This window comes from Dromaius novaehollandiae, chromosome 2 (genome assembly GCF_036370855.1).
Source record: "Dromaius novaehollandiae isolate bDroNov1 chromosome 2, bDroNov1.hap1, whole genome shotgun sequence".
Lineage (NCBI taxonomy): Eukaryota > Metazoa > Chordata > Aves > Casuariiformes > Dromaiidae > Dromaius > Dromaius novaehollandiae.
Genome location: NC_088099.1, coordinates 65,883,675 through 65,904,049, shown reverse-complemented (window position 1 = coordinate 65,904,049; position 20,375 = coordinate 65,883,675). Strand labels below are relative to the sequence as shown.

Genomic DNA, 20,375 nt, shown 5'->3' with positions numbered 1-20,375 from the left:
TGTAATGGTCAGTATCTTCGATCACAACGTCTACCCTTCTCCTTTCACTCAGGTCACCCACACAGGGTTGCTAGGAAGGACTTGCTTGTGTAAGAGACTGAAGGGCACTTATGGTCCTTTACTGTCTTGCAGAGATTTTAATTTCACTCTTGTCCTTTCCTTGCCATTGCTTCCGTACTCACTGCATCAGCAAAATAAATGGCTTTTCCCTTGTTATCTTCCTACTTTGTCCTGAGTCCACAAATACTGGCATTGGAAGGGAACTTATTAGAGGCTAGTTCTATACTAGTTCTTCCTGCATGGCATGAGACTAATATTAATATTATACATAGTAAAGAATAGGTTGCTGAAAGCTGTAAGTTTTAATGAGATCAGATCAATTCAGAGACTGGGAAGTGTCATACAGTTACACAGTACTGAATATCCTGGCTTTGGGCTGAGTATCTTTTGTACCTTCAAACAGGCAAAGCCCCTCTGCAGATTCTCATTTAGAGCTATATCCATGAGAGACTCCCATGAACACCTACTTATTACATGCACTAACCAGTTGCACTACAGCAGAAATGCATGGATTTAGAAGAATGTCTAAACATATCTTGATGCTGCAGAAGCAGCTTTCTTGTAGTCATATGATAATGAAACCAAATGCTTCATCCATAATGGTACCATCTTCTCAATGTCTTTGTAACTGTAGATTTGTAGGGAGAGACAGTATCTTTTCTTAAACTAGCCAGCATTGTAGAAAGAAGCAGACGTGCCTTTGGACACACAAGTCCTATAGCAATGTCATACACAAACTCTCCATTCATATTGATGTTATTAAACCATTCTTGTGCTTTCTACTTGCACTTTATATACCATGCTCAGCCTCAAATAACCGTCAGTCCTTTATGACAACTACTCCGGAGTTTAGTAAGACACAGATTTTGTAATAAATTTGAGTCAGCTACATATAGTTACAGATATAGAGAAGACAGAATAGAGCTAAAGAAAAGAAAGACTGAGAAAATCCTCTAGGTTTAAGCACAATGGTGTCAGAGAACAGCTCAGATAGTGAATATCCAACCTGCCAGTATTGGTCAAGGTCACTGTCTTTACAGAAGAGATACATATTATTAGGAGAGTTCTTTAAAAAAACAAGTGTCTGGCTTGTTCAAATAGTAAAAATGAAGAAAAAATTCCAGCAATTCAGGAAGTCTAAAGTGAAGTACTTTAGCTAGTAAGAAATTCTAAATGTTTAATATTAAGTCCATATAAGCAAAAATTCCCTTGGTTTCACCAAGACCAGAAATTAGGACACATTTGCATCAGTGACCATTAGCCAATGAAATGTTTTCATGCAGAGCTCCTGGACCTAGTCAAAACTGAGGCTGATCTCTGTGCTGAGATGAAATCTTCTCCCTCAAATTATCTAATTAGGAAGCTGTACAATCTGGCCCTTGTGAGACTTTAAAGCTTTGGAGGATGTCCCTAGATGCCCAAGGCAGACTTGTGTGTTATCATATAAACATGACCTAGTGAAACAGCAGCTTTCAAGAACTGAACACCAGATCAAAGAAAGAATGACTATTTTGACAAATTTTTTTTTTTTTTTTTTTTTTTTTGGTCTGCTCTAAGGCATTTATTGGCCTGAATGCTATTGCATTTGAAGGACTGGTAGGACACTGGAAACAGTGGCTTAGTGATTTCTGATCCTGTATAGTGCTTTAAGAGAGAGAAAGTTTTCAGTTTCAGCACTGAAACTGGGAGCGATACTACTTTATTCTAACTCTCATTAGAAAAATTGGAGGATTAATGCAGATATTCAAATGATATGTTAAGCACCACATAAGCTTTGAATGTTACCATAGATAGGGAGACAGAGATCCATGACCCATGGGTGGCAGAACAAGCTCTATCTGGTTCACTTCAAAATGGAGATTCTAAGTCGCACAGGGAACTGCATTTTAGTTTTGTTCAAACGAATTAGGGAAAGTGGATGACATATTGGTATGAAAAGTAACTCCTCTGGAAAATATAGGATGTCTTATGAACAATACAAAAAGCCAGTCTGATCTGATCTGGCATTAGAGATACTATTATCATCACAAAATGTAGTTACATTTAGTGTAGTGGAAACTATTGAAAAGTTAAATCTCAACAGGAAGGTTTTTGCGAGTTTCTCTGGTAAATTCATATCATGCATAATTTCCTGGAGGGAATAACTAAAAATGTGATTCTTTTGCTAAAGCATTTTCCAGCATTTCCCTTCATTTTTGGTATTTCTGACTTTCTGTTTTATAACTCACTACTATTTAACAATCATAGAAGAAATAGAAAAGATGTTTTTTCATGTAAGTAAAATGCATAATTTTTTCTTTGGTCAAAGGTTACTTGAACTAAATATATTTTTTTCAGTTTTTATTTTTTCAGTAACCATAAACATTCAAAACCAAAGTCAAATATAATTTATGTTCAGTTGTCATTATCTATCTCAAGTACAATATTTTTTCAGTGATTTGTGGAATACTGGCACTACAGCTGTTGTGACGCTATTTGATATTGACTATGACTGAGCAAATAATTTACAAGGAATACACTGTTCCTTAGAGCTAGTCTTTCTTGCACTTTGGCAATATGTCCAGATTGTAATCTCTCAGATGTATTTTTCAGCTGAATACATTTCGATATATAGATACGCTGTTGAGCACCTTTACTTTGAACTGGTCACTGGAAGTTTGCAGAAATTCTGAAAGTCTATATGAGATTGAGCTGAAAGCTGAAATTTGTTGCTTACAGGAAAACTGATCATGGGAGCATTTACTTGTTAGCTCAGCAATACTTTTGTCTCATGGTTTTCACCAAGCCAACTCTGTAAAGCATGGTTTGTAAGTAAATGCAGTTCTGTTGTGGCAATTTATTATCAATTCAATGTGCCAAGTGTTTGTGAAGAACCTAATGGATCAAACCCAAGGACTCTCTCTCTTATAGATTTATAGGCCTACCCTGTCTTTGCATCTATCTGTCCAAATCCAGTACATAGTCTCATGTACTTCTGAAATTCAGAGGTTACATGTAGGCATTCGATGTGCGTTTATTCTATGAAATAGGTCCCTGACTTAAAATATATATATTTAACCATTGAACGAAGAGAACGTCTTTATTTTTAATGCTTCTGAGGATGAAGCTAAAACTATTGTCACTCAAAAGCATCTGCTCCTTCAATCAAATCCCATACAACTTTAGACCACCATTTTGTATACTAAACAAGTTACAGGGTTAGAGTAAACAGGTGGCCAGAGCAAATTGGACATTGCTTAAAACTCTGAAGCAAGTAGCAGAAAGGAAAGATGAAAGAAAAATTAGTGTTCAGAGTGATACTAGTCCTCTCTTCTCCACAGCAGTTTTCATTTTTTAGTTTGAATCATCTTAGAAAAGATAGGAGCACTTAACTAAAAAGCAGTCTTCATTTGCATATTGTTTTTTAGCCTGGAGCAAAACTTCGTGAAAATGTCAAGCCTACTTTCACTGTTGGTGCAAAAATTGCTCAATTTACTGCTCTCCACCATAAACACTGAATAAAGTTGCTGATTTCTATGGGGGAAATAAATGCTTTCCAGAAAATTCCTGTTTAATAGATTTAGTTAGTACACCATAATAAAGGTGGAGCTAGCAGAGTTCCCTCAAAATCACTCCATGAAGAGTACTGATTTTGATCTTCTATAGAAGTCTCCACAGAAGTTAGCAGAAACTAATCTTGGTTTTTGATGTTTTACATCTGTAAGTCTAGTGTCTTACAACTGTGTTCTTCACAGAAATAAAACTATTTACTCTAGGCAAATCCTTAAAAAAAATCATTCCAGCTGTAAACTGTTTTAACAGTATTTTCCTTTGACTCCACTCAGTTTGCATTTCCTTTCAGCTCCACCTACTATTTTACAATGACCAGAGCCACATCTGAGCCAGAGGACAAGCTGCATTCATGTCCATACCCTTTGACTGAGAATATGCGGTCTGGACCCCATAAATTCTCCTTTCCATAGTTCCCTGGTGGGATGGTGAGTTTGTTTTCTCTGAGCGTACCATCCATTTGAAACATGAGCACAATGGAATAATTCCTGAATGGAAGACATACTGATAGCAAAAAATAATTTTAAACAAAGAAATAATTTGTTTACCAGATTAGACTAACACGTTTTCCAGGATCATCCAGAAAAGGGTGATTACTGTAAAAAGGTCAAACCCCAGCTCTACCCCTTTCTAAGAGTGTTCCTTCCTCAGCGTGAGCCCAGAGACAGAAAGTCTGTCTTCCCTCCTTACAGAGGCAAAGCCCTCAGTGCTCAGTGTCCCTCACCGTTTTGACCATTTGAAAGCGTAATGCTTTTCAGCAACATCTTCCACTTGAGCTAAGTCTTCTCTACTCCAGATGGGAATATCAGTATTTCCAACCCTTGCAAAACAACAGTTTCCAGGCAGGCTTTGGGTGCCTCCACTGCACACCAGCTAGGTATCTATCTGCCTGAGCTGGTTGGGTGTTTTTTTTGTTTGAAGGTCTGTCAAGATTCAGTGTAAAATTTATTCCCATTTTTTATGAAATAGTTATTGATGGACATAGCCTCCTATCTCATTTCCTTTAAAAGGAAAGAAAAGGTTTTGAAACATTGTATTAGATTACTTACAGTAAATAACTTCTATAAATAAAAAAGAAACAGTAGGTAATTTACATAAATCACTACCTTTTGCCCTGCATTGCATGTTTTAACTTGCTGTGTTTTGTTTTCCACAGAGTTTTAGCATTCAGTTTTACTTCACCTAGTTATACATTAAAAAGTTCTTATATCCTTATATTTATTCGATAATACTTAAATGACTTCTGCTTTGAGTCAGACTTGAATCTTTTTAACTTCCACTGAAAATGCTAATGTTTATATGTAGAAAGCTTCATTTCAATCATATTACTGAGATTTGAAAAGAACTCTCGGGTTTGGTGCATACAGGTTCGCTAAAGGCAAAAATCCTGTCTCCTGCCTTCTGGCTTGAATACAACATGCAAAATGAATTGGGGAGCCAATCTGAAGGAGTGAAATGAGCAGTATAATCAGTTCATCTCCTTCTATATGAATAAAAGGTAGATTTTCCCCAGGATTTTTTTTTTTTTTTTGTTCTAATAAATGTTTATAGCTTTTCTGTTTATTTATACTGAAAGTTATGGATAAATAATGAATAGCTCTGGACATAATCACTGAATTTCTAGTTACTGAAAACTAGCATATACTCTATATGGTTCAGAGCACTATTTGATATTTATGAAGTCCCAGTTTTCTATGAATATAAAAATTCAGTAATTATTACTGTCAGTATTTGTTATTTCTCTGCAATCCACTTTAGCTCATAGGAGTTTGAGTTCTTTTTGCTGCATTTAGAAAGTGAGAGATGCTTACCACTCGGGGTTTATGCCATTATGCCACATTATATTAAAAAGCTGTGGGAATCTACCATTTTTCAAAACTTCAAATCTTTTCCTTAATGCCTGATTAAACTGATAGCTTTTCTTTATCAGTTTCCCTAGTCCATTTATATTTCTTCTTATTCTTAATTCTTTTTTAAGTAACAGTCCACAATCACTGCTGAGACAACTTTTTATTTCATTTTTTTAATATAATGTTCTTAAAATTTAGGGGACATTGCATTCTTCATTGAAAACTTTTTAAAGTGAACTTAAATTTTGTGAAATGGTACAAACTCAAGATTGACCATTCCTGACATGTTAAATGGGGTAAGGTTTGCAACTATAATAATGCCTGGGACAACACTTGGCCATCTGATCCCACACAGAGAAGAGGTTTCCTTGTCACACCATTTAGGCAAGCAAGGACTCTAATGCTCACTGTAAGAGTGCTCCATATAGGCATCTGACCCACACCATTGGGAAGAATGGACCACACTGAAAACCAATGTGAGTAAAGGGGGCTTCCTTTATTTTTCCTCTGGTCTTCCTATGTCTCAGTGGCCCACAGGCCTTGAATAAAAATAGAAGTAAGTTACTTTCATTTACAGTTCCATTAGTTCCATTATAACGCTGAAAACATATATACTTGAACTTGTTCTTCACAAATAAATTTTCCAAGGTTCCTCAAATGTACTGATGCCGCTATTCTATACTAGTGGAAAGCAGCAGCATGTACAAGCTGGACTAGTTTACACAAACTCAAGAAATACCACCGCTTTTTTATAACTGGTAAGCTTAATGGAGAGTTAAGTGCTGTTATAAGAAGAAACAGAGGGAATTTTAAAGTCTTTGCAACAACTTTGGCTTCCCTGGATATTTACAGAGAGTGGATCCGCTCCTGCTGTTGCCAGCCTTGACAGTGGGGTCTAGGAGGACTTCTCAGCTCCTAATTTTACAACCACGCTGACCTGTCCCCATATGAGGATGAGATTTGGCCATGCCTTCTGAAGCCAGGACTACTCTCTGCACTTGCCGGGACAAATGTGGCCCCAAGGCCCATTTTGGACTGGTCTTCTGCCTTTCTTTTTTAGCTGGTGAGTGAATGTTGGGTTTCTCTCAAGTTTTCCTTTACTTCTTGAAAGGGAACAATTGGTTATATTAAAAGAAATGAAATATAGACTCTCTCTCACAAAGGTGTCAAAAAGGTATGAATTGTTAGAAAGGCAAGCACCTCCATGCCATTTTAGGAAGGAAAAAATATGAACAAGAGAAGCTTATTCTTACTTTGAGCTTGTACAAGAAGGGCAATTAGATGTTCTCTTCTCTCAATTAATGAGCTATGCATCATTGATGGCTTTGATATAAGGTTTATAAAACTGTCAAAGAAGCTTCAAAGAGTATTTCTTGTAACAAAGCCATGACCTAAATCACTCATCGTGTGTTAAGTGCACTAGGCATTCTACACCTCAGTTATCAAAAGAACTAAATATAAATCTAGCATAAAGAACTTCTGTATAAGATAGCTGATCTGACTCCAAAGTAAATTCTTGAAAGGGTAGACTTTAAAGACTTGGAATCTAATCTTACCGTACATCTTACCATAGAGAAATAAAATACTGAACTGATTCACTAACTAGACATTTACATCTTCATGAAGATGTTTACCATTGTTTTACACTTAGATATGTAAAAAATAATATATGCCAATAAATAAATAAACAAAATATACTAAAGTTCTGGCTAATTAAGTAAGAAACTAACATAAATAATACCAATAAAAATGATAATTTCTTAAAGCTATTTTCAGGCTACCTGAAAACTTTTGTAGGTAAAAGAGGGCAGAGAATAGATTACTGTGTCTCAGCTCTAGTTTCTGTCCTGACATTCTGAGTCCGTATGCAGTCTTGAGAAGTTCTCTGAGTTGAAATTACAAAGAAGATCCACCTTTCCCAACAGCCATGAATCAAGTCAGGCAAATATTCAGGCCAGCCATGCAACTGGTCTACTCCTCCTTCATTAGTATGTGAACATAAATTAAGGATGGTTGGCATGCTACAGTAATACACAGATCAGTTATGTTTGCCGAAACATTATTTGATCTAATATTCAGAGACATCTTAGAAAACATATTTATTTTGCTACTGGAATATTTATATATCCACAAAAATCTGAAGCAGTCAGTATCATCTGAAAAGAATCTATTCCTCTTTTGTGCCCCAAAGTGTGCAATTGACTTATTTTTTTTCTCAAGGTATAGCCTGTTAAGACTATTTTTAAAATAGTTTGATTCATCATTAAATTTATCTGTGTAAAGTACTGTCGGCTCCTGATTTCATTCTATTACATGATTTCTGATCCCTCTCAAAAGATATAGCTTCTAGGCAATAGCGAGTAACACAAAGGATACATTAGAAAGCAGTTATTTCAATCTGAAACTATTGCATGCTCTAGACATTTCAAAATTGGAATAAATAAACATTGATGCTACTCTTCCACAAAACTGCTTAAGAGAGGATCAGAAAGATTATGTTTAAAAAATAAGTAAAAAATAGTTATCAATATATGAAAGTCTCCAGTTTATGTAAAAATGGAAAAAAGAAGAAAAAGAGTTACTGTTCTGTATTACAGTTGCTGTTACACTGCCTATATGCACATATGGTTTTTCCTTTTAGGGGAGAAGGGAAATGTGAGGAATAAATATAGATTTGTTATTTCAGTCATGTAACATATAGGAAACAGTCAAAAATTTAGAATTCCTCTTCCAGATTCAATGTATGAGTCTGTATTTGTGCATCTGTGAGTGTGTCTATCCACAGGAGTTACAAAGAACTCAGATGTATGCATAGAGATATTACGATGAATTTTCATGTAAAGAATTATTATCATGAAAATCTAACTTCTGAAAAGAATGATATATAAATAAACAACCCAAACAAAATGAAAATTAATAGTGGGTTCCCTTGAAAATAGACCTGTGTTTAAAAATTTCCACAACTCACCGGCATGGAGAACGGAATCTATTTTATCTGTTTCTCATGCAATTCATCTCTTCTGTGGGTGGCTCATAACTTTTCCATCCATATATGATATAAACGTGAGACATATTTCATTATTTCTTCTGAGTCAGTCTTTGCTTTGCTGTTTTTGGACTGAAAACAGGTATTGGATATTAAAAAGAAGAAAAGAAGGGGAAAAGGAAAAAGCATAGGAAAGGGATTTGCCTAGAACTTCTTTAATAGTGACCTTTCTCATACGCGGACTTAAAGCCTTGCATGCTAAATGCTGTGAAGAAGTACTGCTGTATAAAAATCAATGGAAATTTTGCCATGAACTTCAGTGAAGCTGGAATTGCACCACTGACTTCATTCAATGAGTCAGAGTTAGTAATGCTGGAAATGACAAGGTAGACTTCAGAGGTAAGTTAGCTGGATCACACTATTTGGCTCAGCATGTTCGAAGTAAGCCAGTTAGGTGATCCTTTGAGCCAAAAAGTACACATTCCAGCAGTATAATTTTCACCTAAGTGCTTATTTATTTATTATTTCCGCTGAGCATCACTAATTACTTCCTGTGATTGTACATTTAAGACCATGGCAATAATAGAAAAGCAAATTAACGCATCTCACTGTTATGCTCTGTTCATGAGTGGGTACACAGATCAGGATATATGAGATAAGAGTGGAAACCCAGAAATTCGTTTTATACTGACTGCCACTGTTCATACCGAGTTTTGTAATAGGGAAGACCTCAGGTCCAAACACTAAGATTCAGTGGTGATTATTAAGTTTGAGCTTAGTTTTGGTATAGCCCTGTTTTCAGACTCTGTGGGAGCTCAAGTGGAGATTACTGGGTTTGGACAAAAGACCACATATAAAAACCCTCAACTATTTGGAACTTGTTTATGTTTCTTTAGACTCTTGCAAATCTCGTATTTCATAGTTCTGATTGGGCAAGGATACATTAAAAACAGCATTTAAAAATCTATGCTGGTACTTCTGTTTCAGTCCTTTTGGGGACAAACAAGCTTTTAAAAGATTTGCTTTAAATCCGTTATAATTTTCTGGCATAGATATAGTCAAGTCTCATGATTTCTCCCATCTATAGCAGTAACAAACAGAAAAGTGACGTTATTATGAGACCCTAATCTGCCAAACATTTATATATTAAATTTAATTGGTCCCATTGAAATCATATTACTTTACAAAGGAATAAGTCACGTACTTGAAAAGAAGTTAGGCAGTCACCTAAGAGGAGTTTTTACTTCAGGCAGACTTCAGTCACTTTCAGGAAAACAAAAAAAACTGTTCCAAAAATTCAGCTTGACTCTACTTACTCAAGTAATTTTGTCTTCCTCCCACAAAAGCAGAAATGGAATGATTTCATGCATATTTACTCTTGACAGAGCAAAAGAGAGTCCATCAGAGGGCAATGTTGTTCATTATTTACCTATTTTGCGAATATTCCCAGCAAATTGCTGAACACAACTTAAGAGAAAGTGACTCATCTTTATTTTTAATGCCCCACTTTCCCAGACAGTTCCACTTTTAAAAAGGTCTCATCTAGGCGGAGAGGGAAGGGAAATAGAAGAGGAGGAAGGAAAAGAAAAAGAATGTTTCCATCTGTCATTTACTGTTTTCTTCTAACAGCTGCTGATTTGACTAATGACAGTTGCATAATTATTGCTTCACACGTGTTTGATAATGTTCTTTGTTTGGACTGCCAGTTGTCTTGATGGAGTACGCTCAATGGTGCTATTCAAGAGTGGAAACCTGCTTATTTAAAATCCATGCCTACAGTGATTGAAGAGCATGAGCTCCCTATGTGAAACATTCATGCCTTCATTGCAAACATTTTTTGTAGGTTTTTAATTTTCCCTCTGCAAATTCCACTGCTGGAAACCATAAATGCACCAATATTTCAGACCTCTTTGGGGTGCATAAATGCCTTTCTGTACATCAGTATAAATGTTCAAGAAAGCATAATCATTAAGCTGACATCTAAATTATTTTACCAGTGCTTTTTGAGAGAAGAGATAATAGGAGCCAATGTGCTTCACCACGGCTCTCATCCAAAGCTTATTTAATAGTTATTATTTGCATTATGCCTTGATCTATTAACAAAAATACTATCTGTACCGATAAGGCTCTCTTCAACACATCAGGATTTGTTTTTGAATCCAGCATTTTTGTATTAAATTATAAATGCAGTTTTTGTAGTAATTGAATAATTCCTTCAAGTCATTTAGTAATGTTTCCATTATCCTATATGGGGAAGATTCCATACTGAACCTCACAGGACGTTAACTAGAATTTTAATTTAAATTTGTCACCTGCTTTCCCAGCAATGAATATTCTTATGAAATAATTAAACTATATTATAAATTTAGTCTTAACAAAAAGCAATCTAATTAAGAGTTCCTCAGGGAGCATTTTTATAATGTAAACCTAACCAAAAAACTCTAACATGCTTTCACTTTTCTGTGTTCCAATTTACATTAGCTGATCAGAAAATACTAGTTAAAACATTCCCCAGCAAAGGTGAGAACACTTTTCTTACGAAAATATTCAGCAAAACTAAGTCTGTTTGTTGGTCTGTGAAACCAATACAGAATTAGTAAGCTAGACTCAAATTAGAAAAAAAAATCATAAAGTAAAAAGTCATTCGAAAGCTGATTTCCTTAGTATCCAAAAAGCAATCCAAGGTATAGACAGCAAATAGGAACAGTATTGTTCAGCAACTTTGAAGAATAGATCCATTTATTATAGATGGATATTGTTATATGAGTAAATTTAGGATCTTAATTTAATTTAAAAGTTCTGAAAACTTTGTCCAGTTATTTAAAAAATTCTAAAAAATGATTAGAAGTAAATGTGGGAAAATGCTTGTCAACTATAGATGGAAAAACTTACCTATCACTATTAACCTATATTTAGAAAGGATGTGTAGGCATATTCCAAGGTTACTTTTTGCTCATAATTTTCTCCTCTACATATATTCTCAACCCACCCTCATCACTGAAATGTAATTGCTTCCCAGTAGAGCTTTAAGTACTCTAACTAACATCTGTCACATGTAGTTCATGATCCCTCTCATCCTCTCCCTAGGGAGTGTATGTAGAGTGGTGTGTTATTTTGTTAGGGTTTGATTTTCAGGAATTTATTTTTCACATATTGCTCTTTCATTACTAGACGTGTAGATAGACAGTCTGCCAGAGAATCATTATCTGCCTCATGAAATGAGGTGCTTTTAGGATAGTTTACCTCACCAACAGGAAATACATTTTATAAAATATTCTTATCTATTTTTGGATGGTTGAACTGTAGCTGTTACAAAAGTCAATTGCTCAGCTAATGTGCTCAATAACATAAGAAACGGCTGGAAGTCTGTAAGAAGGCTGTATATCTCTTAGCACCTTTGGCATTTTTACAATGCAGAAGAGTGATTATAGTGTAATTCCAGTCCTTTGACACTCCTTTCACTGTAGTTCAAGTTGATAAGTTTTCCTGGCTCTGTTACTGGGTTCCCTCCAACTTTTATGATATCACTAGTGATACCATCTGTCCCAGGTATTTTTCCTCTTAAGGTCTTCATGACTTCCTCTATCTTCTTTTTGAGTGCATAAGGGAAGACTTTTTTCTTCGCATCTCTTTTATGTCATAGGCAGTGGTGAAACTTGTCATGTTTTTCTCTATGCATTCTTGTAGAGCTGCTGGTAAAGCTTATCTGCTCTCTGCAGGATGCTATCTCTCCCTCTGTAATTACTCTTTCATCACTGTCTGAGAGGGACATCTGGTGTCAATTATCTGTTTTCTTCTCATCTTGCTACAGCTGTTTCTTTTAAGAGTATTTTAAATCATTTCTATGTTGCACCATATTTTCGGATCCTTTGTGATCTTTTATTCTCAAGGTCATGCAGAGCTTATAGTTCCAAGCAATCATTCTTTCTCTCCTTTAGTTCCATTTCTTTTGTCATGAGTGTCCGATATGCGTTTATACTACTAAACTGATCATGATAAAACATGGTCAAGAGCTCCATAGTTGCAGCTAAAATGAGATATATCCAGATTTCTTTTTTAAAGAAACTCTTTGGCCTAGTAAAAACTTGGCTGTAACTTGAGTGGACTCCATCAGGACAAGCAGATCTTCACCAGTAGGATATAGGTAATTTGTACTTGTGTGTGTTAACTTTTTCTTCAATTCATGTAGAAGTATAAAAAAAAAATCTTGGCTAAGAATATGTAGAGAAAATCATCTTACTGCATATTCCAATCAGATATCCCAGCCACTTTGTCACCGGTACAGTATGTTATTTAATTCCATGCTTTCCTTAATGCATTTTGCTAGTGTCATTGATTTCAGTAGCAATAATCATATAATAAAGGACCCAGCTAGGTTGAAGGCCTGCATCTAAAAAATTCAGGTAAAATACATTGGCAGTCTACAGGGACATTTACCGTACTAGATTCTCAGCGAGGCTTCCAGCAGGAGACCACACTACTGGCTTTGCCTGGGCATAGCTTCTTGGTCACAGTAAGGGGAAGGAGCTATCACCATACTCTGTACTGCTGAGGCATCTTCTCCAGGTCCAGAATTTCTTTGCAACAAAGTTTCCAGGGAACCCTGACAAAACTAGTGAGAAAAAATCCAAAAGTGAAAGCATTCTTAAAGATCCTGTCACCAGCAGAGCTTTGGATCTTGGGTTAATGTCCATTTACCTGAAGTAGATAAGAAATTTGCACAAACGGGTAATGGACACTCCACAGTTTTGTTCCAGGCTAGATGTGTGGTCACAGAGCAGTCATTACCGCAAGGTAAAAAATGAACAAAACCGCTCCCTTAGATGGCTTATTATCCCCTTTTTGTCCTTTTTCTCTGTAAGAAGGAATCTTACTTTTTTTTTCTTTCTTTCTTATTTGTATAGTGCCAAGGACACAGCCTGCTCACATTTCCTGTATTTGGTTGAAGTGCTATATATTTGCACTGATGAATATGTCAGGGCAAAGCTGAAAGCTTTATTTATTTATTTTATGTAAAGATCATTTGAGCTCCTTTGGGTGTCTAGAGGGGAATGATAAGCAGTTGAAGATATATGTGTATCCTCTGGTGCAGAGAAGCTATGGCTGTGTCACTGTGGCTACCATTGACAAATTTGAATCAACACACAAATTAGTCCTCTGCTGAGAGGAGTAAGGAAGCTTAGATGTCTCAAAGCCACCATTTTTTGTGGTTTTCAGAGTAAGAAATAGTATTGCTTTAGCTGAAGTTTGGTTCTTACTTTCAAGGTCCTATTTGCATTTTAAATGCAGGAAACAGACTTTCTAGACAAAACTATTACTTCTCAGAAAGCTGAGTGTCCCTATATGGGAACCCAGACACTTGATCATGAAATTATTGCACCTTTTATGTCTAGAGACTCTGGAAAGATCTGGATTTCAACTGAGATTTTTATAAATGTATCATATTTGTAATCTCTGTTTTATTCTGTTAACATGGAAATCAAGAGGATTAATTTGAAAATCATGCTTCTTAAATATTTCTGAAATCTAAGGAACTGGATATATGCTGGTTGAAGCACACAGAACAGTCTTTTGGTTTGGTTTTGGGGTTTTTTTTGCTCCTTCAGAAATACAAAACTGCTTGGCTGGTGTAAATGTTTAAAATATGCTTCTCAGCAAACACTGTGGTCTGGATTCTTTTCTCCTTCCATTGCTGTTGCATGGTCCATGCACTAAGAAGAGAGTTTGAGGCTGTTTTTAATTTCAGAGATTTACACTGATTTATGTGTCACCTAACATACCCAGCAGCATGTTTTTTCTTTACAGAATGTTCTTCTCTTTTCAGGTAACTCAGCATGGCAGCAAGAGGAGATGCATACTTATTTCTATGAACAGATTACTGAAAATTTACACTATATAGTTTAAAAATCTGATCATTATCTGCCTCAACAACTTCAGACTAGTCTTACGTTTACTAACCTTGCCACCTAATCACTGTCACAAGTGCACAACTGGGAGAGGAAGCTTTGACAAATGTCACAAACTTCTCATTGTTTGGTAACTACTCATTTTAGCACTCTGCTATTTAGTATCTCTCTCATTTCCTCTTTACTCTTCCACAAAACCTGCCATGGCATGCTATTGAGAACAAGATTTTACAAGACTTTACAGAGCTGAAAAGGAAGATATTTGTGAAACAGATCTTAACTGACGGGTTTGGGGGGGTGTTTGGGTTTTTTTGCTGTTTCGTTAGTGCACAGCTGACCATTCTTTGTGCCAAATCCAGGTGGGTCATTGAATCACAAGACAAAAATACAGAAAAAAGGGGGTCTGCTGACAGCTTTGAAGGGGACATACCTTATGCTTGAAGCAGTCTTTTATCCAAAGCTATATCTAATCAAATATTGAAGACATGCTAATTTTAATAAATATACTCAGCTTCATTGGACTCAGACTCTTCTACGGATCAGGTAGATAGTTACCATCTTCACTTCACAGCTGTGGAATTAAGGAACAGAAACAGGTAAAGTGAGTTGATCAAGGTCGTCCAACAAACCAGCAGTAGGGCTGGGAACTGAAGCTTGGTCTCATGAAACCGAACAGAGTGTTTGCCAAGAGCGTGTTGCCAAAGACCAAGTTGTTTTAACAGCCCCTTGCAGCTTCATCCTCATAGTAATTTTGGTGATGAAAAACATAGCATATGAACCAAAGGTATGAAATTACATTTTAAAAGGGAATTCAATTCTTCTGTGTAACACAGGAGAAATGAATTGTCCCTGCTGCATAACACTGCTCTAAGAATGTGTTTCTTGTGAGTGTTATGGAAATGAAACAGAGGGAAATGCACAGTAGAGATACAAAAATAATCTCCTTCCGTGTTTCTAAACATTTTTCACTATGATAACCAGAAACTTTATATAGTAAAATCAGGCAAAGCCCAGGAGTCTCCCTTCAGCCTCATGCCTCTTGCTTAGCTGTTGTGTTCAGTAGCCTCAGGAAACTGGGTTGCTCTAAAATATAACTTTTGCTTAGAGGGCTAATTTGGGACCTACTGTATCAATTCCCAGTTCATCGGCTTTGGAGAATACGGTAAGGTGTAAAACTAGGGGTGAATCTGAAGCAAAACTCCAGCTCTAAGAACACAGATCAAAATTCCTTATTATAGTCTGAAATTTGAAAAGAGGAAAAGCGAGCACACAAAGATTATATACTTTTTGTGCTTTTGGCAAGAGGTGCTATCATTAGTAGGGATCGGTGGGCCACAACTAGCAAATAAGGCCAATTAGCTTCACTTAGCAAATTTTTGTGTCCAAACCTTTACCAACTTCCCAAGTAAATCTTTAAGAGGATTTTACCATATCATTTGCTGTACAGAGGTGAGAACTGTGTGGGCAAAAACTTTAAAGGGTTTTACAAATCTGGAAAAGATATAATTGGGGTAATATTCACTGGATTCAAGAGTTCTTTTGTTTACAACATAAGTGGTTTGTTCTGAGACTTTCCTTCCCCCTCAAACTGGCATTTCCTGTGTCCCGATCCAGTATCAGGAGGGTTTCATTACGATCCCAAGGATGAGATTAAAACGCTAAAACCGGTCAAATATCATACAACCTTTTAGCTTTATTTTCCACGAAGTGGGGAGAAAAGGTGGGGAAAGGCGAAGGTGGGGGAGAGAGAAGGGGGGGGGAGAGAGAGAGAAAGAGATATCACCACCCGTGGATCCAGCGGTGTCCCATTGGTCCTCTTCACCCTGGGTGTAAATTTTAGCGATGCGCGTGCAGTAATTACAACTCGAGCAGGGCCCGACCCTACGTTCCCACTGAAAAGTTTGGAGCCAAATCAAGGCAAATTAAATAGATAAATTGTGATGACACGTGTGCAGTAGTTACAGCTCGAGTTGGGTGCCTCCAAAGAGGGACCCCGAACAAAGAAATCCCTGAGCAATTATAGCTTTTTCAAATTAAGTTTCCCACCCCTCACGCGGTAGTTCAGACCAATAGTAATTTTTGGGTCTGGGGTCTCCTGCTCCCTATTGGGTCTCATCGTTGTTCCCAGGCAGGCTGTTTTTCTCCCTTGTCTTTACTGTTGCGGTTTCTGCTGACAGATGTGTCCTGATTCCTCGGGTTCTGCCCTTCTCTCTCAAGGCCCTGACAAACAGGTGTTGTTCCAGCAATTAGCACTGCCCCAGCAGTGACAGTAGGTGTTATCTCCCAAGGTCCTGACAAAGGGAATATAATCCACCCCCCCCCCCCCCGCCCAATTAACACTGTTTCAGCAGTGAGGGGAGGCTTTGTTTCCCAGGGTCCTGGCGCCCAAGCAGGCCTCACTTCAAAGCCTTGACATCCTCCCTCCCAGAGTGTGAAGCACAGGAATGCAGACTGCTTGTAACTCCCTTATCTTTCCAGTCTGCACCAGCTCTGGGGCCCTTTCTCACTGAGCTAGGAGTGCGGCCTAAGGCTTCAGCAAATTTAGCTACTCATGCTAAGCAAGTTTTATAGAAGTTGTGCTAAGCAGCAGTCATTTGCAGTCCAGGTCCCAAAGTCTCTGCCCGATCGTGCCCTGGTTCGGCGCAGGCTCAGTGTGTCCTGGGTGGTCGCAGGGAGACCATTTCGGGGGTCGCAGCAGCTCCGCCGGGAGCTGTTTCCGCCGGGAACAGGTGGCTTGTTCAGGGTTATGGTTTGCTTGCACCTTATGTACCAAGAAATGTTTAAGGCAAAAGTTCACTCATCTGTCCACCACACCCTGCCTGGTCACTGCCTGCCAGAGCATGGAATGTGTAAGCTTGAGATGTGCCAGGGACAAAGAGAAAAGGGAAGAGCTGAGAGTGGGAAGGCTGAAATAACATCTTGTGTGCAGAAGCTGTTGAAAAGTGGAGCTGCTTGAGATTCTGCTCTATCCTGAGATATGTCTGAGCTGCAAGCTTAGACGATGCTTTACAGTCAGATCATGTAGAGCAATCCTTTTGGTGCTTCGGTCAGTTTTCTTTGAAGCTCAGTTGTTTTGGAGAAGCAAATGAAAGTGGGTAGGCAAAGCCAAAAGAGAAGGGCTACATCCTTTTAGCCACAGTACTCAGACACAGTACTAAGTATATCTGCTTTGGAAAGGTTAGGGTTGATTCTGCTCTACCAGGACTGAAGAACTGAGGACAGAATAGATCAACAGAGAATAGGTGAGAAGGGAAAGGAACAGAATGAAAAGAGAGCTAAGAGACCTGATCAATATTTAACTTGTCTTAAAAAAGGAAATAAATCACTCTAAAATAGGGTAGTAAACCAGGTAGTATATTTGCTTGTTACTACTAAGTGTAGCTGCTACTTATGTTGAACTGGTGTTGGGATAGTGATGTTCACCACTGCCTTTGCCTACACTTTGTCACTGTCTGTTCAAAGACAGTGGTAGCAGTGCTGTGTGTGAGTAGAGGCAAAGGACTAGATAGGGAAAGAAGTCTCACATCCGTACAACTTTCTTCTGTCACAACACCTGTGTGATACATAACTCTCATAAAATCCTCACTAATGCTTTTCTTATGTTGGAGGTATTTTTTTAGTGTCAGTTACATTGTTAATTAATGTGCATTACTGAACATACTTTTTAATCCCTCTCCTTTTGCCTCAATAGAGTCAATAGGATTTTACAGTGGCAAATAGGCTCAAAGGCATTCAATAGGGTGTTAGGCCAGCTCTTTAATGCTCCAATAATGCTCTATTAATTTTACTGGCAATGTAAATGCTCCTAATATAGATGTAGCTTGGACTACTGGTCTATAGGGATAAAAGGGAAAATTAGGCTAGCAGAAGTACTTTTATCCTTGTATAATTATGTTTATATTTTGGACAATGTGGAAATGCCAAAGAAAAAGAAAAAGTAAAAGAAAAAAAAGAAAAAGAAAAAGAGAAAGAGAAAGAAAAAGAAAAAGAAAGAAAAAAAAGGAAATGTAATCCCTTACTATAATGCTAGCCAAAGTTACTAGAGTGAATCTGGCTTCTATCAGTTCAGAATTTAACTTTTCACACTTGGTATCTTTTTTTTGGAGGCTTATTGAATGGATGCTGAAAATAGCTCGCTATACCACCATGCAAGGCATGCAGCTTTGGTATAACTTTGTTTCCTTTGAGCAAACATTCAGTATTGTTTCTATGGAAACCTTATTTACAGATTACCATGTCTCAATGTTACAGGCCCTGTCCAGATCTCAGGAGGATGAGAAATGCCATATTCTGGTACTAAATGGGGATGTTTTCCCCTTCTAAATGCTTTTCGTGTATTTCTTCTTTTTTTTCCTTCAGATCACAGTTATATGCAATTATGCTGCTGCTTCTTCTATGCCATTGTTGCATCCCATAATGCAGTGAGATGATACCTCCTTTACAATGCTCCATCACCAGCACTCACCAAGCAGCAGAAAGTCTAGGCATTCATGAAGCTACTGCTTCATGCTACTCTGAATTAACTCACAGTGGGTGTCAGATATCTGCACAGGAACAGAAACCTCTGAGAGGAAAATGTTTTCATCAGATCTCGACAGTCTTCCAGCCTACATCAGTCTACAAAGCAAAATCCTTGATTGATCTTGAACTCAGCTCTCTACAGGACAGGGAGTATTGCAGCACTATCACATAGAGCTTTAACTCTGTGCACTGTTATCATGAGTCATTTGGTTTTGAATATGGATTAGAGGAAATTATTTTTTTGACCTGCAGTGCAGAGAACCATTCTTTACTTTCAATTAGCCACCACCTGCAAATAAATCCAATTTGAAGAAGTGAATGACATCTATTTACAAAGGAATCCTTCTAACCCTGCTCATGAAATTAATCCTTAATTTGAAATAAAATCAATTGAACAACTTTTCAAATGTTAGCTTGTAGAGGTTCTTTTGATTCAATTAGCTCTTTGGAGCAAATGAGATGGCATCCAAATACTTTTCAGTCTGTTGATTTGATTCTGCATAAGCCATTCTCATTTCGTCGTCCACTTTTGTATTCACAAAAATGATTGGTCTGTGCTTTCTGGAACCTTGTGTAAATAAAGATAGATTAAGCAAGATATTTGATCACGCTTTGTGAAAAGTCTTTTTAAAATGGCATCTCTGTAGACAGGAGAGAAAGGCAAAAAAAAATGAAATTGATTGTATAATAAATTGAAATCTGGCTAGTTGCTGATTTCATATAAAAGCTTTTATATATTGATTCCTTTTAAATTATAACAACTAGTAATGCAGCCATTTGTGGTTTTCTGGAATTTCATTTCTGTAGCCTGACAACCAAATCTTTTTTGGTCAGATAGTGTGATAATCATCTCTACCACCCCCAGAGCCCCACATAAATTTTTGGTCAAAACTAGTAACTTAGTTCCCTTTGCAATCCCACCTTGCTTAGAAACTTATTTTAAGTTGAGATTAATTCATTTCAGGAGGGTCCCCTTCTCCCTCCACCTAATTGATCTTTGACTTTAGCTGGGTAGGTGGGATGAATCATGCGTTCCTGAAATCCTTGGGTGCTGGTGGTTTGCTACGTCACCTGCGGGTATGACCCACAGCCCCATCTTGTGCAGCAGATCTGGGTGACCTTCCCTCAGTTTTTCTGAAAAGACCAATGCTGAACTGCAAGAGAGTTTGTAAATGAAAACCAGGCAAGATGAGGGAAGTAAAAGCAAAGACTGAAGTGAAGTAGTTGAGATGGTAATAGTAACTCAGGTGCTGAAGAGAAAACCACTGATACGAAAATTTGTAAAAACCTAAGGTGTGGGCAGGGGGGGAGGAAGACTAAACTCAAGATCAGGATCAGCCCATCCAAAGGAGCAATGCAGGTTGATACTACACCTCCTCACTGTGACTGCCCGGCTAACATAGTGTAATTTGCTTTAGAAGTGATGAGCATGCTAATGCTTGGGCAATGCGCTTCAGTCCTAGACATCTATTGTGTGCATTAGCCAGGAAATGTTTTTCTTTT

The 20,375-nt window shown here is 37.4% G+C and overlaps 1 long non-coding RNA gene across 1 annotated transcript in view; it reads right to left on the bottom strand.

Annotated features, from left to right (window-relative positions):
* The window catches only part of LOC135327309 (uncharacterized), a 33,088-nt gene extending 20,042 nt beyond the window's left edge, over nucleotides 1–13,046 (bottom strand). The window contains exons 1-2 of the long non-coding RNA XR_010387414.1: nucleotides 12,883–13,046; nucleotides 8,428–8,577 (exon numbers count right to left, since the gene is read on the bottom strand). This is a non-coding gene — a long non-coding RNA (uncharacterized LOC135327309). The remainder of the gene's footprint in view (nucleotides 1–8,427; nucleotides 8,578–12,882) is intronic.
* Nucleotides 13,047–20,375: the final 7,329 nt, after the last annotated feature.